The 27,821-nt window shown below is 43.7% G+C and overlaps 1 protein-coding gene across 10 annotated transcripts in view; it reads left to right on the forward strand.

The window, feature by feature from the left end:
• Positions 1–18,918: 18,918 nt before the first annotated feature.
• ARHGAP12 (Rho GTPase activating protein 12) overlaps positions 18,919–27,821 on the forward strand; it is a 166,519-nt gene continuing 157,616 nt past the window's right edge. For 9 of the 10 annotated variants that reach the window (XM_050939052.1, XM_050939053.1, XM_050939054.1 and 6 more), the window contains exon 1: positions 18,919–19,024. The gene's annotated coding sequence lies outside the window, so the exon portion shown is untranslated. Of the gene's footprint in view, positions 19,025–19,603; positions 19,609–27,821 lie in introns of those variants that run through there. The other variant, XM_050939061.1, reaches the window with a different exon arrangement.

Below are 27,821 nucleotides of genomic sequence, written 5' to 3' on the forward strand. Positions count from 1 at the left end.
ATTAGAGTGAATAAATGAAGACTCGGCACATCACTTCTGAAAAGTTGCCGACCTCTGCTATAGAAAGTCAATCTTACAGCTGTTGTTAGAAATAAAGAGTGCCTGGCTTCTAGTCCTCTCCTTAAGAAATGATCTTCACCTCAGGTCTTTTCCTTTGCTGGGCAAATTATTGATAAAATATCTGGATTGTTTAGGGGAGGTTTCAGTGTAATTCCTGTCTTTCACTCTTATTTGGGGTAAATTAATTCTTTAAAGAAAAGGCCATCTCCTTGCAAGTCTAACTAAATGGTGATATGTATATATTCAAAATAATGTAAAGATTGCTCAGCAGTCTTGTCAGAAGTAACAACTTGGTCACTGCAACAGTATGGTTGCTTTGTGACTTACTCATAACGCTGTGGGGCATATATTTTTCTCCCTAAACACGCCTGATGACAACTGCCTTTGGCTCTATGCATACAAAACTTGTTTACAAGTCAGCCATTCAAATGACTGGAATCCAGCAGAAGTGTACAGAAAATAATCGCTTTTTAAAAAATGTGCATGTTTCAAATCTATTGCTTAAACTTTACTTTCAGGAATTCAGAGGTGGTTATTTGGTAATCCACCCTGTTTTTCCAGCAGGTGGCAATAACTTATAATGAGTGAGCAGGATGAATGGAATGTACACAGGACTGTAGAGAGTGTGAACATTAATGGGACCATAAGCTTCCAGTGCAGCAATAAGAAAAAAATTATGAGTCCCAAGAGAGAGAGTGAGTGAGCGAATAAATAATAGATGGCTAAAATCTACCCAGCTAGAAAATGCATACACAGGAGAGGGAGAGAGTGTATAATTCATCTATAATTGCTTAGAGGGGATTTTAAATAAAGATGAGAAAGATAAAATGCTTGTTCCCTTTGTTGGTTTTTAAAGTGTAACTGAGCTAGGAGTGTGCGATGTGTTCAAATGATTAGCTAGGAAGCTGCAGAAATGTAGGCTGAAAAATAATCTTTTTATCATTAACATTAATGGAGGATAACAATTGTTCAACACTGAAAGACCATGCTGCAGTGTTGGAGATGAATAGTATTCATGGAGATGCCTCAAACACAGGAAAAAGATGGGAGCAGGGTCAAAGGAAATCAACAGCACGCTTTAGAAATATTTTATATATTCTGTGGGCAACAAGGCCATTAGGTATGTTACAGAACTAAGAGATGACAGGATTTGGTGCTACTCTCTTCCCCACAAATCATTTCCTGATCACCACCAAGATATTGGCTCCTATTTGTATTATTTCTTTTGCCAGAAGAATGCTACTGTTTCTACTGAGCCATCGGCAGTATACACCTGATATTGCTCAGGTATGTCCCAGAATCCTTCGCACCAACAGCTGTGGTGCTTTAAATCAGGTGATATGGCTGATTATACAAAGGACTCTGAACCATATCTGAGACCCAAAGAGGGCTATTCCATATGAAGCTGCAGAAGCCAAGTGGAAACCATGTGAGTAGAAGTTTCAGTTAAGAAGCTTGGTTTAGTTCTAGCTTACCATGAGTGACCCCAAGCCTGTTACTATCTTGCAAACCACTATTTCACCACTCTGTGGGGAGGAAGAATTTTATAAAGGATTTTATATCTTTTAGTCCATTGTTAATCTTCTGTTTGCAAGTAACAATCTAAGTTAATCAGTATTTATCTGATTTTGGATTTTGCCCTATGAAATGGAAATCTAGTTAACTTGCTTATTACACAAATACTACCTGGAACAAACAGTAGATCCAGTTAAAACAGTACTGGAGCCTTTATAATAAATATTCCTCAGGAGCCAAGCATTTGGAGTTTATAAAGTGATGATAATCAATAATAAACACATTTAATAATGAATGTGTAACCTGCTTGTGTCATAGTTCAAAGCCTCATTATGGTGTCAGAGACAGCACATAAGAATTACCACTGCCAGTCCAGGAACCTCTCTTTGACCGTAGTAAGTACCAGGTGCTTCAGAGGAACAAACCCTAAGTAAGCAGTTACGGGATAAAATGCTCCAGGGAAAGTTTCTTCCTAATCACTAGTAGCTATAGGTTAGTTTATGTCATGAAGCTTGAAGCTTGAGGATTTATATCCCTTCCAAAGATCATGATTATTTTAAAAAAATATTTATTATAATAACTGGGGATATTGTTGTTATTCATATAAAGGCCTAACCCTTTTCTGGAACCTGCTAAACTCTTGGCTTCAGTGATATCTTGTAGAAATGAGTTCCACGGTGCAGGGGCAGCTCCAGGCCCCAGCACGCCAAGCGCGTGCTTAGGGCAGCATGCCACGAGAGGCACTCTGCCGGTCACTCCGGTGGACCTCCCGCAGGCATGCTTGGGGCGGCGAAATGTCTAGAGCCGCCCCTGCCACGGTGTAACTGCATGATGTGAAAAAGTATTTCCTTTCATCAATTTATAGTTTGCCCCTTTTCAATATAATTGAATGTTCCATTGTTCTTGACTTATGAGACAAAGGAAATAGAAGTTCCTGATGTACTTTCCGTTTACAATTCATTATTTTGTATACTTCTTATGCATCTCATCTGTAAGGCAAACAATGCAAATCTTTTAAATCTCTCTTCAAATGGCAAAGGCAAAAATCCGTGGGAATAAGCAGTAATACCCATTCTTCCATGAAGCAACCTATATAAACCATTGTTGAAAGGATGCTTCCTAATTTCTAAACCTGTCTGCACCCCCTACCCCAGAAAAGCTAATCAAGATGGCTTAGAAAAATAGCAGTTTCTGGGACCATGTGACCAAGTGGGATCTTAATAATAAAAGTAACAACAATTATAATAGGTTCATTGGCATATGAGCCCTATGTCAGAAAAAGTATTACAATTTTTTGTTACTGTTACCCACTGCCATGTCAACAGACCTATTTTAACTCTTTTATTTACATCAGAGCTCCTTAGTATCCACAGCAGCAACTGGTTTTATAAAACATCAGATGACTATTGTGATCAGCACCTCATGAGATTCCTTTGATACAGCATGTGATCAAGACTGCTGGATCTTGTACACTGCTATAGTGCTAGGTTTTGCTTATTATGAAGCTGATACAATGAGGTGATGACTCGCCTGTTGCTCAGTGCCACGGATACTGACAAAGAAAACTGGTGTTTGGAAAGGCCTGTTTAAAATATATTATCTTGTGTTTTATTTTCTGGTGTGGAAAACAAAACAGCCAAAGGCAACATTTTAAATATTTAATGTAAAGTGTTAGTTTAATAAATTGAAAGGTCTCTGGTGACTGAATAATAAAGAGATCCTGGTCTAATAAACACCTATCCTTTTGGCTTTGGAGTTTATCAGCCCTAGGATATAGTCATCATCTTGTAAACAGGAAGCACCCTCAACGTATTGTTATAGCAATTATATTATACGTACCTAAAAGATCTACTCACATATATATGTGGTTTAGCATTATATGCTTCCATCCTGACTCAGCTTCATTTCTGCCTAGCTGAGACACCTCCCTTTTAGGGCATGGAATCCTAATGAACCCCAACAGCTTCCTGCACAGTCGGATTCTGGCATGGCCCTGGCTGTTAGGACAGCAATTTTCCTTGGCATCTGTGTGCAGGAATAGGTTTTTAATCCCAATAATGCAAAACACAGGGTAGGTCCATATAGCCTATCCTACTATCATGAGATAGTATTGCACAAAACTTCCTGTTTATAGATGAAACAGTTTGCATTAGAACTGGTTGGGGAAAAATAATAAATCAAAATTTTGGAGTTGTTTACATTTCAGAGGGTTCAAAGTGGATTAATTTTTCAAAAATTTCCATTAATTTTTGTATCAATGTTTTTATTAAAAAAATGGAAACAGTTATTGAACTGTTTTGTTTGTTAAAATCATGCATTCTGGTAAATGAAAAATTCTGATAACCTGCAATGATGGTTTTGATAACAAGTGACTGGGTCTTGGAATTGACCCAATAGCAGAGAGAGACAGGTAAGGAGTCTTTATGAACATATTATGAAATGCCAGCATAGTTCTTCAGCGAGGTTTAGGAGTTGCAGTGAAGAAGCAATGCAACTGCTACTAGCCAGCACAATCTTTCTCTCAATCAGGCAATGGAGCAGTAAGAAAGTTCAGCCAATCACATGCTGTAACTTGCTGAACGTTCTCAAGTCCTCAATGTGTTATGTAGGCCAACACCCACATCAATTTCGCCAAGACACTGTAGCTTTCCATATTTTTCTAACTATAAATTGACATTGTTATAAATCAAAATAAAGAGGAATAATATCAGCCAGACTCGTTTCAACCTTATTTTTAACTAATTTGCTTTCTAGCTTAGAAAATGAATGCTACATTTCTGACTACAGCCATCTGAGAAAACAGAAGTGGTGATGGCACTGCTGCTAGCCCTATCCTGCTACAATGAATATATTCTACTAGAACCGTGGTTCCCAAACTTTAACAACCCTCGAACCCCTTTCACTAAAATGTCAAGTCTTATGAACCCCATCCTAAAAATGAATATTTCCAGGGATTTTCTCCCTTACCTCAGCATAAATTATAAAAGCAGTGATCTTGGAAATATAAAATTTGTTTTTATGACATGCTTATTACACACTATTTATTAATTATTATTTATCATTATAGTATTTTTATTACATTATGAAAATGGCAATACTCTTCCAAGATCTCACTTTTGTAGCTTGTATCACTTTTGATTAAGCCTGTTATAAAACAAAGCTCATATCAGAGGCACCAGTAGAGAGGATGTGGGGGGCACCACCGGAAAAGTGGGGAGGCCCATGGAAAAAAAGGGGAGGGACCTGCGAGGGGGGGCGGTGTGCTGACGTGGGGGCGGCACATGATCGTCATTGCCCCCCCACCCCCGATACTGGCGCCTCTGGCTCCTATGGTTCATCAAGGAGTATCAGATGTGAAACAGCATGAAGATATTTAAGAAGCCAACTCAAAGAGTTCCTCCTCAGATCTTTAGCAGTCCAGGCAAACAACGCACGTTACAACAAAGCTTAAACTTGTTCTTCATAATAATTTTTAAAAACAACACTAGGTGCCTATTTAATTTTAAAAACAGCAAAAAATATTCACCTCCCTTTCTATTTCATAAAAGGAGTCCTGAAGTTTAAATCTCCTCAGTGTGAAAGATATGCTTGCTTTGATCTGCTTACTCTTGGAAGTCCTCAAGGCTCTGGGCTGCTGGGTCCACGCTGCCAGGGGTCCCTAGGGACAGCTCTGTCCCTAGGGACAGCTCTGTCCGCCATTAGGGAATTTTTTCCTGAGAACCCCCTGTAACATTTCATGAACCCCCAGGGATTCACGAACCCAGTTTGGGAACCATTGCACCAGAGCGAAGGAATAAGGCACTTCCCTTTCTTTTTTTCTATGCAGGGAAGAACAAATAAACAAACAGAATTGCAATTGTAAGCAGGGTCTGAATGAGCTCTCCCCTGATATCTAGTGACGAGCTGGGGGGCAACATTTCAGGAGCAGACTATATTTACATAAACGCATTTACTCTGCTTAGGTATTCAGCAGACAGAGCTGGTTTGCCGTGATCAATTTTGGCTGGTGCTGGTTACAAATCACTTTAGTATTGAATGCAGGGGTAAAGAAATATTGTTATTCTTATTGCATGTGTAAAGGGCAACAGAACTGGACTTAGCAAGTCCCTCAATTGAACTGTATTTGCTAAGCAAGGATAGAGATGCCAAATCCCAGTGAAAGGTGAGAAGTGGTATGGGCTATGCCCAAGGAGTCTTAGTCTATGTACACACTACAGCTTAGGTCGGTATATGTTATGTTGCTCAGAGGTGCGAATAAGCCACCGCCCTGAGCGATGTAAGTTACACCAACCTAAGTGCCTGTGTGGACAGTGCTATGTCAGCGGGAGAGTTTCTCCCGTCATTCTAGCTACCGCTGCTCGCGGGGGCTGGAGTAATTAAGTTGGCAGGAGAGCTTTCTCCCATCAGTTTAGAGCAGTGCTTCTCAACCAGAGGTCTGGGGCAGTATTCAGGGGGGCTGCCAAGCAGCGCCAGCATTAGATTTCCTGGGGCCCAGGGCAGAAAGCTGAAGCTCCACCACATGGGGCTGAAGCCCAGGGTCCTGAGCTGCATCACCCAGGGCTGAAGCTGAAGCCTGAGCAACTTCGCTTTTTGGGGTCCCCGGTGGCATGGGGCCCAGGCAGTTTCCTGCGTGCTACCCCCTAATGCCAGCCCTAGGTTTTATATGCAGAAAAACAATTGTTGTAGCAGAGGTGAGTCATGGAGTTTTTGTAGTATGTAGTGGAGGACTCAGAGAGAAAAAGGTTGAGAACCCCTGGTTTAGAGTATCTGCACTAGCAGCACTACAGCAGTACAATTGCATTGGTGCAGCTGCACTGCTGCAAGCTCTGTAATATAGCCATAGCCCTAGACATCCTTTGACTATCCCCCTCTCCACTGTAAAGCTGGAGTAGATTAGGCTCAACTGAGAGTCTTTTGTTCTGTTAAGTGATCACTAGAGCTGAAATCACTGAAACCAAGGGATAGTCTACACTGGCAATGTTAAAGCACTGCCATGGCGCTTTAACCTGGCTTGTGTAGTCATGGCAGAGCGCTGGGAGAGCCAGCGCTCTAAAAAAAACCCACCTCCAAGAGGGGCATAGCTCCCAGCGCTGGTGCACTGTCTACACTGGCGCTTTACTGCACTGAAACTTGCTGCGCTCAGGGGTGTGTTTTTTCACACCTCAAGCGAAAAAGTTGCAGTGCTGTAAAGTGCAAATGTAAACAAGTCCCAAGTCTAGTGCTAAACCTTAGGCCTACTGTGGGACAGTGTTTCAGTGAAAGAGACTGTGGTGAGGTTTCACTAACTGCTGAAATCACTGAGAGCTGGGTTAATTAAGTGATGATGGGACCTCTACAATAGCAGAGAAAGTGACAGCACAGTGACGGATGGTGGTGGACTTATGCAGAGTGAACAGTGGCAACCGTGATGCTGTGGCAGCAATAGCTGAGGCATTGCTCGATGCTACTGCCTTCCACCATCCCTTTGGGTGGGAGGTGAACGTAACTCTGAAACTGTGGGTCTTTGCTGACCAAGGACAGCAACAGTCAGTGGGGACAGTGGAGAGGAGATGGGAGTGGTTTGTTAAAGGAACACTTGTTTGTCAGTCTTTCACACCCCAATGTGAGAAATTGATGCAAAGGACACTGCCCAAACTACTCTGGGTGGATGTTTGACTTATGATTGCATGTTTTTGAATGTGGTTGTGGTGTTTTCCCAAACTAATGCTTAGTTCCTGTTCCTTTTTTAAAATAATGATCTTTTCTTATACACAGACTCAGTGCTTGCCAGCAGGGAAGTATTGCCTCTTGCAGACTCCCAGGGGTGATGTTAAATTTCCCCAGATTACTGGATGGGGGCTCAAATCAATTCTATGTAAGAAGAACCTCTAGATATTGAACCTGGCCTGTATTGCTGCCGATTTTATCTGGCAGAAGGGTTACACAACCAGGGAAACTAGCAGAGAAAGTGACAATGAAGCAAACAATAAGGCAAACCTGACAATGGCAAGCAGTGACCAGACAGCCTTCTTAAATCAAAGTATAATTTATTTAGAACAAAAGATTTCAGAGAAAAAGTATCTTAAAAAGAGTAAAACACATTACACACATGTTTAGCTATCTTCCTCATGGGATTCTAGAAGGGCTCACTCCCTATAAACTCTTCCACAGAGCCTCTCTCTGATAGATCTCACTGATGTTCTCTAGCCAGCCCTAGTGACTCCCCCTCATTCTCTCCCTTGGCAGGGATAAAGATACTTTTAAATTGTTTATAGCCCTTTTATTATTATTTAGCCTCTCAGGCTGACAAAACAACTGTGTCACTTCATCTTAGAGCTTAAAAGGATGCCCTTGTCTTTCAAGAGTGTACAGGGCCGCCCAGAGGGGAGGCAAATGGGGCAATTTGCCCCGGGCCCTGCAGGGGCCCCCACAAGAATATAGTATTTTATAGTATTGCAACTTTTTTTTTATGGAAGGGGCCCCCAAAATTGCTTTCCCCCAGGCCCCCTGAATCCTCTGGGCGGCCCTGACAGTGTGCCTAGGTGTTCTTATCTGGGGAGTCATTGCTTCATCTTCCTGTATAGGCCCATTGAATTCAAGCATTACAGGCATATAAACAGTCCACTATCCCACACCCCAATTAAGTTAGAGCAGCACAGCCATACAGGAAATCCTAATAGATGCAATATACAATATATCTTCCCCTCTCTGACCAGGTGACTTTCAATGTTCATAAGATTAGATAGCAATATTCATAACAGTATTACAACTGAGCTCAATGTCTATCCCTGCTCTTTCTCAAAAATACTGTTGGAATTGTTACACTGGGTAACATGTGGTTTGACATGTTGTCAGGAGGAGGGCACCCCTATGGAATGGCAACATCTCCTGATACTGTACTGCACTGACTATAAGCTCAAGTCCTAGTTTGGGAGTTGAATCCAAACCGCTTGGCCCAGAAGTAAGCATATTGCCAGCTGAGCCATACTGAAACTCTGCATAAAAAGGGGATTCTGAGCTTAACTAGTTTGGGGATTGTGAGCCTACCTCACCCCACTTCTAAAGTCTTTTGTTTTGTGCAGTGTTAACAGACATGAAATAACTCTCAGCACGAAGAAATTTTTATTTTAAACAAAACATTTTACCTTGTTCTTTGCCCACACAATCACATAATATCTTTATATTCCTCTAGGTTCTGCATTTCAATGCTGCACAGAAATATAATTCTTACTTTTCCATTAGACAAAAATAAGCTATTTAACAATGGCAGAGACTTGTGTGAGGTCTCTCTTTAATTCACCAGGGGAAAAAACAGGATGCTAGAAGGAAATATTATGTTGAGGCTCTTTGAATAAAACCTTTCATATAGGTTTATTCCAAGAAAGAGACATTCCCAGTTGCAAGGGATAACTGCACATTTGGTGTGTTTTGTCTACTAGCTCAAGCTACTTGCATAGAGTAAGATTAAAACTAGTGATGCAGAGCTGGCTGGTTTGATTGAAGTTTTGTTCTGTCTCACTGCAAAAGTTTTAGGTCAAGGTCGCTTAGGAAGTATCCCCCTTCACCCGTTACTTGCCACACGGAATTCATCAGCAAACCATTTGGTGCATTCCCTCATTTTATCTTTGTGCCGTGACTGCTAGCTGTATGGGATTGAAACTGCTCATTATGAAAGTTACTGATTTTAGGATATTGGGCTGAAAAAATATAAACAATTTTATTACTGTTTCAGAAGTAATTCAGGTGCTTATTTCTGATAATCAAATTAAAGGCTGTGTTGCCTCCTCCCCCATTTAATTCAGGCAGATAATCAGAAGTTTGTGAAAGTTACAAATGACTGTACTGTAGACAGATACAAATTATATGTATACAAATAATAGTCATGTGTTTCACTTTTATAGCACCTTCCATTTGAGGATCTCAGAGAAGTTTACAATTATTAAGCCTCACAACATCCATGAGGCAGGTAAATGGAATCAGTTAGACAGTGTTTGTAACCACAGTTCATTCCAATTGATTAATATCATGTAAAAGAAACTCTGCTGGGAGTTTCTTAAGAATATAGAGTCCTGTAAACTTCTCTCTTTGGTTTAATAGTGAAGGAGAGATCTTTGCTGAACTTTGATAAATAATGTGTGCTTAAATCAGATTTTCCATGTACACACAACTACATACTTTGCCACAAACAAGTAAAATAAACATGGCTTATTGGTTAGCTGAGGCAGGAAGCCGAGTAAATTGACAAGTTCATAAAAAAAAAACCCACAGGAATCTATTTCTGTCAAGAAGTGCTTTCTTAGATTGTTAGAATGAACTTAAAGGAGGAAGTGATTGTACTGTATGTGTAGGTGGTGAAACAACTATTGCTATATAATGGTGAGTGAAGAGAAGCTGCCAAAGTGCTGAGCAGAGGAACAGCAGAGAGGAGTTGCCTCAGGAGATATTTTTGTCTGGCTAATTGGGTAGGTATTTAAAAATAAACTTTTAGAACACTTTTAGCTATTACAAAAGAAATATTTCCATTTATATCAGAGTAGTTTGCCCCATTAATCACATAGTTCTTGCTCTAAGCTCACAGAGAAGCCCAGTGAAGGAAAGGGAAAAAAAACAATAAGGAAACTGGTACAGTGATACGAGTATTTCCTGACTGTCTGTCCACCAAATGTGGGGAAGCAGTGTTTTCCTTCTTCGTCACTCCCCAAACAAAGTTTCTGTATAATTCACAATGAAGTCAGCCCATTTTGTTAGGGGAAAGAAAAAAATCACAGTTAAAACAATTAATTTACAGGAATTAGTAACACATTTCTAACACCGTGTTTCCATTAGTTAACAGACATCATAAATAATAGGATGCCAACATCAAATTTTGCGACGGTTTGAATACACATAGCTGTAAACTAATCAGAACACAAATGCTTATACAGAATCATTGCAATTAAATTGTAAAATAATGGATAGTTTAAGATTTTAATTTTCGACTTTTGGTGAAAAGAAAAAACATAAAATTAGAGTTCCCATTTAATGAACTCAAATATACATCTAGTTTAAAAAAAGGGGGGGGGAGTATTTACACTATATTGTTAGTGAGTACTCTGAAAAGAAATTGGCAAGAGGATGAAGCCATTTAAAGTGTGGTGGCTGGGACCTCTCCCCTCCCTTCCCACTGGAGAAACTGGCACCAGTCAGAACCTCTTCCTGCTTTCCCTTCACCTCCACCCTCTCACAACAGGGGCTTGGGTGGTCAGTCCTAATGATCAGAACAGGGGCAGTGAGAACATAGGAACAGCACTGAAGGTCAGAGCCAGAGTCGGGCAGGGCCGGCTCCAGCTTTTTTGCCACCCCAAGCAGCGAAGCAGGAAAAAAAAAAAAGATAAAGCCACAATTGGCAGCAATTCGGTGGCAGCTCTACCCGCCACTTCATTCTTCGGCGCCAATTTAGCAGCGGGTCCTTCCCTCCGAGAGGGAATGAGGGACCCACCGCCGAAGACCAGGACATGCCGCCCCTTTCCATTGACCACCCCAAGCACCTGCTTCCTTTGCTGTTGCCTGGAGCTGGCCCTGGAGACAGGAATCAGAGGCAAGCATCAGAGCTGGAGTCAGGAACCAGAGCCAAGGGTCAGGAGTCCAAGAACAAGCCAAGAAGCAGGTCTATCATTACAACTGGCAAGAATATGTGACTGCAGCTAGTACATGGACACTTCTGGCATGCCTCTTGGGCTTAAATAGGGTGCCTGGGCTAATTAGGAGCAGATGTTTCTACCAAGCACTCTAGCTGTCTCAAGTAGATCCTGCTGGGCCGGCGCAAACTAAAAGGTACCTAGCACACATAAATGTAGTCCTATTTGAAACTACATATTAAAGTTTGCTGCAGTTCACACCCCAGTAGACAAGACTGTGATGCTTCACCCAGAAATCTGCCACCCTAGATAGCTGCCTAGTTTGCCTATAGGTAGAGTGGCCACTCTACCTATAGGCAAACTAGGCAGCTATCTAGGGTGCTTAAAAGTGGTTGCTATAGGCAAACTAGGCAGCTATAGGCAAACTAGGCAGCTATCTAGGGTGCTTAAAAGTGGTTGTCCATGGTCTGTGGGGTCCCCGCCCCACCAACTCTGTAGCCAATGAGAGGACTAACAGTATTGTGGCTGAGACAGCGAGCTAGGACTCGGGTGCTCTGGCTTCAATTCCTGGCTCTGTCACAGACTCACTGTCTGTTTTGGGCAAGTTACCTAATTTCTCTATGCCTCAGTTTCCAGTCTCTGCTCATTTCTATAGTTTGTTATTTCACACTTTGTTTGTCCTGTCTATTTAGAGTATAAGCAAGGTCTGTCACTTTCTATATGTCTATGTACAGCACCCAGCAGGATGAGGCTTTAGTCTTAGTTGGGGCATCTAGGTGCTACTGTAAGACAAATAATGATAAGACAGGGAAGAATTAGTGGAAGAAAAGCAAGAAAGTGAAATGAACTCAAGTTGCTTCCTGGGCATTTAGTGCAGCTTTTTATGGTTTGTTCTTCTGATCAGAATACAGGTAATTCAAATTAACGTGAAAGTTATAATTATAAAACACCACATGCATAGTTCTATTTCTTTATGTGGCTGACCCCAAACACATCCTCTAGTGTATCATATTCATATACTTTCATAATAACAACACATAACTTTCACATAGCATTTTTTGTCCCAAATGGCTTTGCAGACTTGGGAAAATCAGGGCTTTGATTTGCACAGTGGCAGTAGAGTGGCATGCCTGTTTAGGTGCTGGATCACTTCACCTATTGCTGAAATGCATTCATATTTGAGGTGTACATGTGGCAGCCATTCTGGAGTAGCAGAACTATGATACACAGCCATTTATATAGTGATGGACTATGTAATTTAACTCAATTTAACCAACTGAAATGACAGAGATAGGCAGAATATACAGTAAATACTGAATTGGAAATTGTGCTGAACACTCAAGCTGATTCCAAAGTAGTATGGAACCTTTAGTGATTGCACATGGTCAGGACCTCAGATCTACATACCATCTTCTGGCACCTTCATCAGTACTGTGCACCTTAACACTATGCTGGGCCATTGATTCGACACTGATTTAGAGTGGGAAAACTGCTACAGTGATATCTACTGAATCACTAACACCACATCCTGTAGCACACTGGCTTGGTCCTGGCAGTAAACAGACATAACAAATAATCTGGTTACTGTGCTTTCATGCATATGTCAGGAATATCAGTAGATAAATTGCAATGTGATATATTAAAAATATCAGGGACTGTTGGCTGAATTGTTTTTTATACCAAAGTTATGCAAAACAATAGAGAAAATTCTATTATCTAAAAGTATCAAACTGAATTTTGTATCCCAATTTATACTACATTCATTTTCACATTTTAAACAATTAAAACTTAACCCAGAAAGACAAACCCACTTGCCTTTTGCACTATGGAGCAGAGTAAGGATGGGGATCCTTCCTTAAAAAATAACAGTCAAAGCGGGGATGGGTGGAAGATGAGTTTATGCCCTACATCCTCTTTTTAATCTTTATAATACATAAAGAAGACCTGGAAGGGTTTATTTAAAACAATTTGTTCTCCTTGTTTACAACACAAATTCTAGTCTTGTCTAACCTTTTCCTGATGCTGTGAACAACTTGGACGCTAGTAGACTTATGACAGTGGTGTCAGACTCATTCTGTGGAGAGAGTTAAATTCCATTTCAATAATAATGTTCCATGAGCACACACTAACTTCAGCTCAGAGCTGAATTCTCACTGGTGCTACTGGGAGCTTTGTACAAAGATCAAGGCTAGAATACATAATAATTAAACTTTTGGTTATTAAAATTATCATTTGTCCTGTAAGTTTGTGTCACATTTGGCCTCAGTGGGAAATTTTCCCACTTTTGCAATCATTCTTATTTCTATGCTTTGTATCTTCCCCTTTTCCTCCTCGGTGAAGGTCTCTGTGTCTCTCCCTCTTCCCTGTCTGTATACGTCTTCTCTGTTCTTCCCATTGCATTTCCTTCCTTTCAGCAATTCCTATTTCACACCCTCATGGATTTCATTCCTGCCTCCTTCCCTATTCCGTATGCTAAAGTGATCAGCAATGAAATAGTTAAAGCTGACATCTGAAATATCACCATTGCTCTTGATTCGATTAATAGAGGGCAGACAGGTCACACCTCTCTATATCATTGTTTCAGAATGTTTGCAAACTCACTCAGATATCACTGCATCTGTTACAGTCAGTTCATGTTTTCAAGGTTATCTTTGCAACTATGGGTACTAGATACTTAAAAGGGGGGGGGGGCTTATGCAAAATCTGAATTTGTCACGCAGACCACCTAAATGCATCCAGCTGCAAGCTGGATATTTGACACCACTGGCTAATGTAATCAGAGACACTAAGCAAATGATTAGTGTCTAATTGAAATGGAAAATACGTTTTGGTCAGGCTGTTTAAAAACTTGGGTTTCTATTTAAACTCAGACATCTGAGAAATACTTGAGCTGATATGTATCAGAGGGGTAGCCGTGTTAGTCTGGATCTGTAAAAGCAGCAAAGAGTCCTGTGGCACCTTATAGACTAAGGGTATGGCTACACTTGAAATTTCAAAGCGCTGCCGCGGCACCGCTTTGAAGTGTGAGTGTAGTCGGAGCGCCAGCGCTGGGAGAGAGGTCTTCCAGCGCTGCACGTAAACCACATCCCTTACGGGTGTAGCTTGCAGCGCTGGGAGCCACGCTCCCAGCGCTGCGGCACTGATTACACTGAGGCTTTACAGCGCTGTATCTTGCAGCGCTCAGGGGGGTGTTTTTTCACACCCCTGAGCGCGAAAGTTGCAGCGCTGTAAAGTGCCAGTGTAGCCATGGCCTAACAGACGTATTGGAGCATGAGCTTTCATGGATGAATACCCACTTGGTTGGATGCATGCACTGTCTGTTAGTCTATAAGGTGCCACAGGACTCTTTGCTGCTTGAGCTGATATGTCTTTGTTAAAGATTTAACATCCTATCAATTAAGGGCTGAAAAAGCTCACAATCCACAAATGACATTTCCAAAGGGTTATTAAACAAAACCTGGGAAGACCAGAATTAATATTTCTGATATTCTCAAAGTAAAAAACAAGCAAAAATTAGCTCTTTAAAACAAAACAAAAGCTTGCAGCTGCCTTTTTATCACAGAAAAGCAAAAAACAACACAAATCCCATTTCCTTTGCAGGTCACCTTAAGGGCTATCTACACTGGCTACTCCTGGGAAAATCTGCATCACTGCACATGCACAGAATTCATGTCCCCCACAGATTTCTTTGCTTCCCCGCAGAAAAGTGACTTCTGATGGGGAAGCAAAGGGAAGTCTCAGGAGCAGTCACAAACCCCTCCCCAGCAGCGCAGGCAGGTTGATTTGGGTACCTGGAAAAGCCAGTAGAGACGTAAATCACCTCCTGGGTGGGGTGAGGGGCTGGGTAGTCATGCGTGTGAGAGAGAAAGACATTCTGTCCCTCTTGCATGCTATTGTGGCACACTCGACATGGAGGGGCAGGTCTTTGGGGTTCTGAGGAGGTAGGCATGGGTCAGGCTCTATCTCCTCAGGCAAAGCAGAATGTAGCAGCCTTCCTGCTTAGTGAATTGTTCTCATTGTCTTTGTGAATCCCACAGGAGTATAAAACATGTGTAAAAGTTTTAAGGCTCCTTTACATTGCCAGTGTGATGTAAAGGAGTCATATTGTAAATGACAGTATGGCTTATAAATGCTTATGGTGCTTTAATTATTAGAACCTGTCTAAATTTTTGGATTGAAAACATTTCCTATCAAAATATGCTCCATGAAGTGTTTGCTACTGACCTTTCTGGAGATGGTCAATAGCCAATAAAATTGTGAGTTTGATTCCCCAGTCCTCAATTGCTCTTCAGTTGCCTATGATGTAACACTGAACATATGGTTGCATATATTTGTTGACTAATAACTAGAAAGGGTCAAACCTAACTACATTCCTATTAGACAAAGGAGGTTTGGGGATTTCTTCCAGTGCTCCCCACTGCCATTCTCCATCCATTGTATTGTAGTTTAAATAAATTACCAAAATAATTGAAACCAGCGAGATTATATTGTGTAATTTTGACAAATTAAATATGCAGAATTTTGCAGAATTTTAAAATATTGTGTGCATAATTTTTAATTTTTTGGAGAGTAGAATTGTGAATTTTTTGGTGCAGAATTCCTCTAGGAGTAATTGGCTGAACAATCAGATAAAAACCTGCTTAATCAGAATTTAAACTCTGGCCAAATATGGTTGTAACATAGTTTGGTTGGCCAGTATAGACATGATTGTACTAAGCTAGAACAGAGTTAAAAAATGATGATTTATTCTAGGTCATGCTATCTAAACTAGAGCATTGTTTTAACATATCTTTGGCCCCATGCACACTGTGGGTATGTCTACGCAGCAGGAGAGTGCTCCACATGCACTAGCTCTGTTCCAGCTAGCACAATAAGAAGAGCAGTGTGGCTGTGGTGACGCTGGAAGTAGTTTGGGTTAGCCACCCAAGTACAATCCTGCCTGACCCATGGGCATAGCTTGGAGGGGTCAGAAGGGACGTTGCCCACTCCCAAACTGCAAACCTCAGACAGGTGCAGAATTTGTCCCCCCACATATGGCCCCAGTGGCCTGACCGGAGCCCCCCCTTCCCCCACCTGATATCTAAGTCAAACTATGCCTATGACCTGACCCACTGGGTACGTGCTAGGTCAGGAATCCAGTTATGTTAGAATCCCATTTGTTTATAACCAAATTCAAATTGTGCTTAAGTAGGATTTAAATTCAGTTGTTTAGCCAGTAAAGATAGGGTCTAGTTTAATTTGCTTTCAGAGCTGCAAAGTTTGGACAACGTAAGTGGCTATAATAGAGAACAAAGAGCCCAAAGAAAACTGTTCAGTAACACAAAGGATCAGACCAGTACACTTCAGTGAGGGCTTAAATTCCTAAAGGGTAAGGAAGACTTTTATAAATGTATTTAGAAAGCTGAGCTACATTTACAAATATCAGTTCTAGTATGGCAACTCCTATATCCAAAATTTACAAAAACACCATTCAAATCCCTCCTAAAAACTCACTATTGCTGCCTTGCAAGTGAGAAGTTAGAGGGGGGGAAATTAGCAATAAAAAGTAGAATAAAATAAATTTAAAATGAATCAAGTCCTCTCTTTGCAGATCTGTGTTCTTATTATTGCAACCTCAATCGTGCCTCTTCCATCCTCCCATTATTAGATTTTTTACCCCCATCTGTTGCATCATTTTCTAATTTAGATTTCAGGCTCTTCACTGGCTTTTGTGAGACACCCAGCACATTTCTGGGCACTCAAAATAATAATAATCTTATTTAAGTGGGTTAATTTAAAATTCCTTGACTTCTGTAGATTTTCATCAGTAATAATGAGAATTTAACCTAGATGGTCATGTTTGTGAGTTCTGTAGCCCGTGGCAGTTTCCAATTAAAGTTAAAATTAGCAGTGAAACACAGAAAAATTCTAAAATAAGATATTTAACAATGCTAATCAGAACAAATAAGTGTTTAAGTTTAGATTTTCAAGGTCACCCAGGCTTGAGTGATTGAACTGACAATCAGTTCTTAAACCACATGGGGAGTGAAATGACTAAGGTTGCTATAGCCACATGACAATATGTATGGAAAAATATACCCCCTCGTGTCAAAAGCAGCATATGATGAAAGTAGCCCATGATACAAGAAGTGGGCAGGGGGACTTGCAATGAATTGGAGATTGATGAGGGTACAATTTTAGAAATGTTTGGTTGCTTAACAGGAAGCCAGTGAAGTGACTTCAGGGAGAGATTTTCTGAAATCGTGTACACAATTATGTACTGAAGGGTGCATTTCCAAAAATGGTGCAGATTTTCTTTACTCTTTATCAGGCTTTTTGAACACACATAGAGATCTCTATATTTTATACTACCATCTGTGTTAGTGAGTGATTTTATTGTGTACATAGTGGTATCAGGATTACTTTGACAGATTATAGGGATACTGCATGAAGAAGGGTGGCAGAATGAATTAAAGTGTGTATGTTTGCCAACTCCTGGCTAAAATTAGGGCTTACATTAGCTAAAGATATCAGAAGCTTAATGGTGTGGGGCCAGCATTTACTTAGCCCCTACTGCTAGACAAGGATATCACTTTTTTTGAGTTTTGCTGATTGGGAAATGTGCATTATTTTGACACTGCGAAGTTGGGATATGCTGTAGAACAAAGATCTCCTTGTTAAAACATGGATCATGCAAAATTGGTAATAACCTGGGGAGGGAGCAGGATAGATTGAGGGTTATTATTATTGATCAAGCACTTACAATGTACTTGTGCACTGTACAAGACACTGAGCAGTTAAGGCCAAACCTTCCCAGAAGATTTTACAATCTGAAGGACAAAAAGAACAAAATGCTCAGGGGAATGCAAACAATGGAATTAGCACAGGTCCTGTGTGTGATGTATGAGTTATTCAGAGCTCACTCCTTCTCTGATGGGATGTTGGGATGTAGAGGGCATTTGCCTGAGCTCAGTGTGTGAGTCAGATGATGGGGGAACTTGAATGAGGAGATTGTGAGTTCCAGTGCACTGGGTTTTGGAGATCACAGAACACCTGAAGGTAGCAAGACAGAGGGTAAAACCCATCCTGGATTTGTCCCAGCTGGATGTCTTGTGCTAAGAGAGTCATATCAGACCCGGACAATGCCCTAAACCTGCCCCCGCCCCCCAACACAGACTAAGGCAGCCTTGGGCCAGAAGCAGCAAGACCTAAGGCTGGACACCTTGTCCTTTGACCTCTCCATCCAGGGCCGGCTCCAGGCACCAGCTTATCAAGCAGGTGCTTGGGGCGGCCACTCCGGAGCAGGGCGGCACTTTCAGGTATACGGCAGCAATTCGGCAGAGGGTCCCTCACTCCCTCTCGGAGCGAAGGACCTCCCGCTGAATTGCCGCAGATCGTGATCGTGGATTTACTATTATTTTTTTGGCTGCCTGGGGGGACAAAACCCCTGGAGCTGGCCCTGTCTCCATCCCAGTGACCCCCCCTTTGCCAGCCGCTTCCCCTCCCTCCCATCTCCCTTCCCCTCACAGATCCCCACAACCCCCATCTTCTCTCTTCTTCCAGGTCCCCACAACCCGCCCCCCCCGCCACAGCTCCTCTCCCATTCCCCCATAACCCCCCCGTCTTCTCTCTCTTCCTGCAGCTCCCCACCCCACACAGCGCCTCCGCCGCTCCAGCTCCCCACGCCCCCAGCTGTCCCCGCCCTCGGCACCTTTCCTCTCCACGTCCCCCGCCCCGCCCCGCCCTCCCCCGGCACGTGACGCGGGAGCGCTGACGCCGCGCCGTGCCCTGGAGGAGCTGCCCCTGTGCGAGGAGGAGACGGTGGCGGCGGGAGTCGTCTCGCTGAGGCGGGAGCGGAGTCGACGCCCACCCGGGTAAGGTGGCTGCGAGCCGAGGCGGAGCGCGGGGCGGCGGGGACCCTGCGGGTGGCCCCGTTGGCTGGTGGGAGGCTGCTGCTCCCAGGGGCGCCCCCTGGCTGGCTGCGGCGGGAGGGGGTCTCGGACGGTGCCCCCAAGTCTGTTTGTGGGGGAGCCTGGGCTCCTGGTGCCCCCACCCCTGCGGTGCCCGAGGGCGGAGGTCCTAGGGGTGCCATGCGGGGCGAGCCGGGCAGCCCTGGCCCTGCCCAGACGGTGACTGGGAGCAGCCGCTTGGAGGATCCCGGTAGCGGGCAGCTAGGGAATAACCTGCCCATAGGGGAAGTGGCTTCCTGGCCCTTGCCCTTGGCTGGCTTGTGCCCGGAAGCGTGAAGGCATCAGTCCCTCCTGCGCCGTCCTCCAGGGGCGGTTAGACCCCTGCGGGGCTGGCCTGCTCTGACTCACCGTAACTCCTGGGTTGGGTGGGGGCAAAGTGAGTGACACTAGCACTGTTATCCCCCTGCCTTCCCTATGCCGACAAGCTGGCAGCGTAGCCCGGGTTGTGCAGTTGGCAGAGAGAGACTTTCTTGAGTTGAAAATGTGAAGTGATTTGTGTGTGTGTCATGGCACAGGCTGTGTTCAATACTGTTTGGTATATTTTTCGTAGACCTTTGTGTATTTAGATACTGCAGATATACGTGTTCACAAATTAGTCACTGGAGCTATGAATGTCTTATGTAATTTTTGTTTCACCTGTTAAAACGAATCCTAAGGCTCCGATTAAAACAACTTAAATGCTTATTGGGATGGTAGCCATTACTGTATTTATCAGATGTCCATGTTGAATGGTGACTAACACGCCCTAAAATAGTTTAATGGTGCTTGTTTGTGTGATTTAATCATAGTGTATAGACACAGATTTGCTCAGCTATTTATATTGCTATATATTGTCAACAACATAACAAAAGTGCACAGTGAAAGGCAAGGGGCTGATAGGCTGCATGCTCATTACTATGTACAGTTGGTGAAAAGTGGCCTTTAAAAGTGACTTTGACAACGATATAAAATATACCATGTACTCACAAGTCTGTAGGCTTAGTCAATAGACAGTTATCAGGAATTGGATGGTTACTTGTTATGCTTTTAATTTTTAAGGAAGTCTAAACATTTTTTTTTTGGGGGGGGGGGGGGTTATTCCACTTGGGAATTGCATTTGTCTCCTAATACTAATGATGGTTTATGTCTGAGGAAGGGGGTAGAGGATTAGACCTGTTTTTTAAAGGGCCTGCAAGTCCGTACTGTCCGCATTAGCTGCTTGTGTTTTATATATATGTGCACACTAGCTTGAAATGATTTTTGCCTAAAATTCTGTACAAATACCTGATGCATGTTGACAAGCAAAACTGTTCTGATGAACTTCAGTATGTGAAATTCATTTCTGACAGGGCAGATGTGAGGGGAAAATGGTCTTATTGAAAGTATGGACTTGAAATACTCTGTGATAACATTAAAAAAAAAGTAGCTTTTTGGATATTATAGAAGATTTCTTTAAATTCTGCTCCTAACGTGAACACTTATAAAATGCAAAATATATTGCTGACTTCCTTTGTTATTCCCCTCAGTCACTGAATATATTGAAAAGCTTTAAAGAGTGATCAGCTAATTTTTGTTTTTGATCATGAAAAATAAGAAATAGTGCCTCATTGGAGAAATTTGAATAAAAGACTAAATTCATCCCTGATATAACAAGAATTACACAAAGCGTTTAATTCTGTCCTTAAACTAAGTATATCTTGGGATCTGTCCTTAAACTAAGTATATCATATTCAAGAAATGCTGTTGCAGCAGATGTTTTTGTGGGTGCTAAAAGGACAAACTCAAGGGGGAAAAAAATCCACCAAGTGTAGAGATAATTGGGTGGATTTTATATTTCAGCTGACCTTCAGTTGGTAACAATTTATGACAGATATTCTCAAATATGGTTTCTGTGGCTGACTTTCTTGTTTGTGCAGCAACATCATTAATGTATTCATCGCAGATGTAGGGAATAATGCTTATCAATGAAATATCTATTGCAGAGGTGGTACAAGAAACAAGCCATTGTTTTTGTGTGGTTCACATAAACAGTGGCTATTGTTTGGGGTCATAACAGTAGCTCTTCAAAAATATTCCTAAAAATCTAAGTAATTGTAAAAACTTTTCTGATATTCCTCAAACAACTCTTGGGAAAGGAGTCAAGTTCGTAGAAGCTTTAGGGCATGGCTACACTTGCAAATGTAGAGCACTTTGAGTTAAACCAGCCTTCGAAGAGCGCAGTAGGGAAAGTGCTGCAGTCTGTCCACACTGACAGCTGCAAGTGCATTGGCGTGTCCACATTTGCGGCAGTTGCGACGGCATTGGGAGCGGTACATTGTGGGCAGCCATCCCACAGAGCACCTCTTCCCATTCTGGTACGGTGGCTTGTGGGAAGGGGACGGGAGGTGCGGGGCATTTGGGGTCTTGTCCCAAAGCCCCGTGATGCATCAGTTCGAATCCCAGCAATCCCTCTGCTTCTGTCCACAATTGGTGCCATCTTTCAATGTATTTTGTACTGTGCGCTCTGTCTTCCCTTTCGGTCTGTGGGAATGGAGCCCAAACTGCTGAGGAATATGCTGATGAGCTATTGCAATCTGGAAGCTGGCAACGCCAGACAGCTATCGATCAGTCGCTAACCAGTGTGGAGTGGGGAGTTGGCTGTTGGAATCGTGTTGATGCAAGTTTGCAGGGCCATTAATAGCATCCTGCTCAGAAGAACCATGACTCTGGGTAATGTGCATGACATTGTGGCTGGCTTTGCACAAATGGGTTTCCCTAATTACGGAGGGGCGACAGATGGGATTCATATTCCAATTCTGGCACCAACCCACCTAGCCTCCCAGTACTTTAATCGGAAGTGCTATTTTTCTGTGGTTCTCCAGGTGCTTTTGGATCCCCATGGGCATTTCATTGACGTTAGCGCAGGCTGGCCCAAAAAGGTGCATGATGCATGCATCTTTCGGAACTCTGGCCTGTTCAGGAAGCTACAAACCAAGACTTTTTTCAAAGACCAGCAGATCCGCGTGCTGTACCCTCCAATACATTTGTGAAGAGAAGGGTGAAAGCGTATGTCCAGACTACCCGCCGTATCGGCGGGTAGCGATCGATTTATCGGGGATCGATATATTGCCTCTCATCTAGATGCGATATATCGCCTCTCATCTAGATGCGATATATCAATCCCTGAACGTGCTCCCTGTTGACTCCGGAACTCCACTGGAGCGAGCGGCGGTAGTGGAGTTGACGGGGGAGCCAAAGATGTCGATCCTGCGCCGTGAGGACGGGAGGTAAGTTGGAATAAGATACGTCGACTTAAGATAAGTTCCATATCTTACATTGACCCCCCTCCACAGTGTAGACCAGGCCAAAAATTCACTCAGGCATGGCACTCGGAGGTTCAACACCTGGAGACTGAATTTGAACAGCCAGAGAGCAGGGCTATTAGAGGGGCCCAGCGTGAGGCTGCAAGGATTAGCGATGGCTTGAGGGAGCAATTTGAGGCTGAAAGCCACCAGTAATGTCTGGTGCCCTGTACAGGAGTGAAGTGCAATGGTTCCAATGTGAGTAGTAATCTGTTTTTGCTATGTATGATACTCGGACTTGCAGTGTCTGTTGCTTTCCTGGGCTAAGGTATCTTTTACTTTATGCAATAATAAAGAATGTTTTCAAAGCAAGAAAATGCATTTATTGAAAAGAAACACAACTGCTTGGGAAACAGAAAGGACAAGGGGGTAGGGAACAGTACAATCATAGATTTGCGTATGTCCTGTTGTTCTGCTCAGCCTTCCTGTCTGGAGTGCTGTGCAATGAGTGCTGCACGTTAGGATGGCTATACTTCATGGTGATGGGGGTTGAGAGCAGTGGGTAAGGGTCATAGTTTTCAGGGCTGGGTGGTGAAGCTACAGGTGTTGGAGGCAGCTGGTGGTGATAAGAACTCGGATGTTGGAGAAAGTGGGTTGGAGGTGACATGAGGGCACAAGGGAAAGAGTTCTGGTACAAGGGCTGCGGGGGGGAGGGGGTGCAGTAGTGGTCCGCCTGCATGGCTACGAGTGCCTGGGTCAAGTCCACTTGGTGCTCCATGATGCTTATCAGCCTCTACGTGCTTTGGTGCCAGCCATCCGCATTCTGCTGGAGGACCCTCGTTTCACTCCTCCCCTCTGATTTTCATTAAGGGAGCACTGCATGACTTCATGCAGCATGTCCTCTTTGCTTCTATGTGGCCTCTTCCTGCTTCTTTGCAGCCTCTCAGCAGGTGATAACAGACGGCTGAGATCTCAAGGTTGCATCTGTAAAGGCAAAATGCAACGCTTAACAGAGACAGCATTGTTCACATCAGACAGAGCAAGGATTCCCCTATACTTAAGGAGAGCAAGCACAGTCTACACAATAGCATAATTTGCCCATTCCAAAGTGAGCGCACATAACCTCCAGGAGCCCCAAAATGGTGAGTAAGCACAGGGTCAAGGGGGACTGATTCTTTCATGGCTGTACTGTCCTCTGGGTTTCTGTGCCTTGGGGAGAGCCAAAAGCTGCAGGGGGCCCCTATATTGAACACTGTCCCCACATTTTCCACAGGAGTTCGTCCTGGAAGATATCTTGCTGCTGAGGTGACCTGGGAAGCAAGGGGAGGGTCTTCTTCTACAATGTGGCTTCCACCTTGGCCCATATGCAGCTTATCTGTCTGCAGCAATGGTCCTCCCCTGCCCCCCGCCCCCCCCCCCCCACTCTTCATTACAGTGGCGCGAGCATGTTAGCCTGACTGGGACAAGGACCACAGTGGCTCTCCCACGTAACCTGTGCAAGCCCATTGTCCAAGTTCTGGATGAGACCTTTGAAGAGATCACTGAGGCTGATTACTGCGATGTGAGAGAGCACATCAATGCCCTATTCCGCATCTAGGCATGCATGTAGCCCTAACCCTCCTCGCCCCAAGAGCTTGCACTGAACAACTTCCTTCTGAAAATAAAAGCTGCTTACTGGGAGCCTCCTCTGGTGTTTGTCCTTCCTCAAGCACTGTCTGCCGCGACTGGCTACCTTCCTCCTGGCTGCATGCATCTAGGGGTGATGGGGTGTCTTCCTCCTCAGCATTTTTGCTCCTGCTTTGCTCCTCCTGCCTTGTTGGACTGGGCTCTGAAGTGTCCAGGGTGGTACTCTGAATGGAAGTGGGGTCACTCCCAAGTATTGCATCCAACTCTTTGTAAAAATATCAGGTCATGCGGGCAGCAGTGGAGTGGCTGTTTGCCTTGTGGGCTTTGCTGTAGGCATTCCGTAACTCCTTCACCGCAGAGCGTCCTAGTCATGGCCCCTTTCCATCATGTCCCTTGATATCTGCCCAACGGTATCGTAATTTCTACAGCTGGAGCGAAGCTGGGACTGGACAGCTTCCTCCCCCAAAACACTGATGAGGTCCAGCACCTCGCCATTGCTCCATACTGGGGATCGCCTGGCGCGTGGAGGTATGGTCACCTGGAAAGATTCGCTGAGGGTACTCCATGCCTGGCTGAGCAAACAGGAAGGGGATTTTCAAAATTCCCAGAGAATTTAAAGGGTGCGTCTAATGGTTGGTCACCTGAGGGCAGGGCAGTACAGTTCAAACTGATGATCAGAGTGACTAGAACAGGCATTGTGGGACACTTCTGGAGGCTGATCAGAGCGTGTTAACAGACCCGGGCACCCACATTGGCACCACGGCACTCCAGCGAGGCTGCATCAAATGTTATTCCACTCGCTGAGATGGAGTACCAGGAACGCTCTAGCCACGGAGTCAGAGCACTCTACATGCCTTGCCAACGTGGATGCTTCGTGAGTTAGAGTGCACTGGGCTGCTTTAATGTGCTCTAACTTGCAAGTGTAGCCGTGCCCTTAGAAATGCAGTCAATACACAACTTCACTAACTGCTGTGACAGCAACCACACATGGGGAGATCTTTGCCCTTTGTGTAGAGTAGTGCTGATATCTGAAAATGGGAGGTGCTGTGGAATCTGGGGAAGTAGCTGAGCTACATAGGGTATGGCTACACTTGCAGCTGTACAGCGCTGGAAGTTACAGCTGTCTTCATACAGCTGTGTAGGGAAAGCGCTGCAGTGTGGCCACACTGACAGCTACCAGTGCTGCAGTGTGGCCACATTTGCAGCATTTGCAGCGCTGTTGGGAGTGGTTGAACAGGCATTCTGGGATACCTCCGAATACCTCTGGAGGCCAATTACAGCGGTTTTGGTGGCCACACTGGCAGAGCAGCGCTGCATCACCAGCGCTGCAATTGTTATACCCCAGGCAGAACAGGAGTACAGCCAGTGCTGCAGCCAGGGAGATGCAGCGCTGTATGTGCCTTGCAAGTGTGGATGGTGAGTAAGTTGCAGCACTGTAAAGCCACCACCAGCGCTGCAACTCTCCAGTGTAGCCAAGCCCATAGAGTACTTATTTCAGGCTTTATCTGAAAGTTGCACAGATTTATCTAAAGGTGGGTTTTAAAATCAATTTAAACTCGTGCAAGTCTGTGTAGTCACTCTTATTTTAGTTTGAGAGTCTTATTTCAGTGTAGATTACATTTAGATTAAACTGAAATAAACTATTAAACCAACCTAAAAGTGTTTACATGCAGATTTACACCAATTTTAAGTAAGTTAGTTTAAAAAAGCAACTTTAGTTATAGTAGTGCAAATTTGTGCTTAGACAAGGCCCCAGATTATTTATTGATTGATCTCTTCTGGCAGGGGTATGTGTCTGACAATGAGGGAATTGTCATAACAAACCCATTATTCCATTAAAATTGGAGAAGTCTTTTTATGAGAGACTAAATTTTGGACCTGAAGCTCCTGAACCATGGCCAGGAGAGGGCTTTTTTTCTTTCATAAAACCTACCCAATATTGAGTATATCCTTACACAATTTAATGGATAATCACTGTCTCTGTGTTGAGAAGTGTTCCATTTCCCCTAGGAAATGGGTGCCCTAAGAAATGATGTGCATGAGCTCTTAATCTAAAAATCTAACTTAATATGTTTTAACTGCTTCAGTTCCTATTATATAGGTAATATAATTGTATTCTGCATAGTACGTCACCTTAGGATGGCACAAATGCCTTGTAGAGTGTGAGAACTTAATTACTACCAGACTAAAGGATGTTGTCAGTGGTTTTAAATGCACTCTGGCACCCAGGCTTTCCTTGACCAAACAAACAAGTATAGATACTGATCTCGGTCCTGTTGTCAATGGTGAATTTTCTTATTGACTACAGTGTGATCAGTAGGGGTCCATTCAGTAACATTAATCTCGTGAATCAGGTTTCCAGATACATTAAAATATCAAAGCCTACAGATGTACTCTGTAGAGGAAGTTGCTTCCAGTAATACTTAAAACACACACACATACACAGTACTTTCCATCTGAGGATCTCAAAGCACTTTACCATAGTGGGAATTTATTATCATTTTACAGATGATGGGGTGGGTGGGTGGAAATGAGTGACAGAGAAGTTACAGAACTTGATCCACTGTATCATTTTAGGCTGTGACAAAGTCAGGAATAAATCAAGAACTCTTAACCCCAGACTACTCGCTCTAGACTACACTAGCGTTATTTGCTTGTAAAGGATGCCTAAACTTTTATCATAGAGGTTTTACAATACCTCCTTACTTTGAAGTATCAGAAGATGGGCATGTGGAAGGGACAGAGTTCCTTATACAGGGATCTATTTGGCCAATACAGAAAAGGTGTTTATAGCACCTGAATAGCAAGGATTGCTGGCCTGTCACAAGTTCGTTGGTTTGGGGGGAGAATGATTAAGGGGACTAATGAGTAATTATGGGAACTCTGAAAGGGTCCTCAGAGGACTTATTGGGACCAGAGAAAGGGAGGCAAAATAAGCAAACCAGCCCTTCTCCTTCTAAAGACTTAATTATAAGAGAAGTCAGACTGTTCCATGAAGAATTTAAGCTTTTACGTAAGTAAGTGATTGACTCAAGAGCTAAAAAAAACACTGATCTTCTTTGCTAAGTAACAGAAACAATAGGCTTAATAGGTAGCTTGCAGATAGTAAGAGGGTCATGAGCATAGGAGGGCAGAAGTTGTGACTAAAGTTGCTAACCCTCCTGGTTTTGCTGGGAGTCTTCTGGAATCAGGCTCTATCTCCTGGAGGCTACTGAGGCCAAACCGCGAGATTTTAGGTGCTAGAAGTCTGGTAGTGCAGTGGGGCAAAGGCAGGCTCCCTGGCTCCACGCTGCTCCTGGAAGCAGCCCTCATGTCCCTGGGGAGCCCAGGAGGTCTCTGTGTGCTGCCTCTGCCCTGAGCGCCAACTCTGCAACTCCCATTGGCCTGGAACTGTGGCCAATGGGAGCTGTGGGGGCGGTGCCTGCGGGCAGGGGCAGCATGTGGAGACCTGGCCCCTCTCTCTAGGAGCTGTTGCCAGAGGGATATGCCAGTCACTTTTGGGAGCTGCCAGCACACCGCCCGGCCAGAGCCCTCATCCCTTCTCACACTCCAACCCTCTGCCGCAGCCTAGAGCCTGCACCCCAACTCCCTCCCAAGAGCCTGCACCCCTACCGCCTGCCTCATCCTGGTGAAAGAGAGGGAGGGGGGGAGAGCAAGCAACAGAGGGAGACGGGTTGGAGTGAGTGGGGGGCATGACCTTGGAGAAGGTGTGGGGTGAGGGGGGGCAAAGATGTTTGGGTTTGTGGGATTACAGTTGGCAACCCTAGAGACCATTGTTTCAACTGTTTTACTTTCATAAAGAGTGTCTCAGCTAT

The sequence above is a fragment of the Gopherus flavomarginatus genome, chromosome 2, assembly GCF_025201925.1.
Source record: "Gopherus flavomarginatus isolate rGopFla2 chromosome 2, rGopFla2.mat.asm, whole genome shotgun sequence".
NCBI lineage: Eukaryota > Metazoa > Chordata > Testudines > Testudinidae > Gopherus > Gopherus flavomarginatus.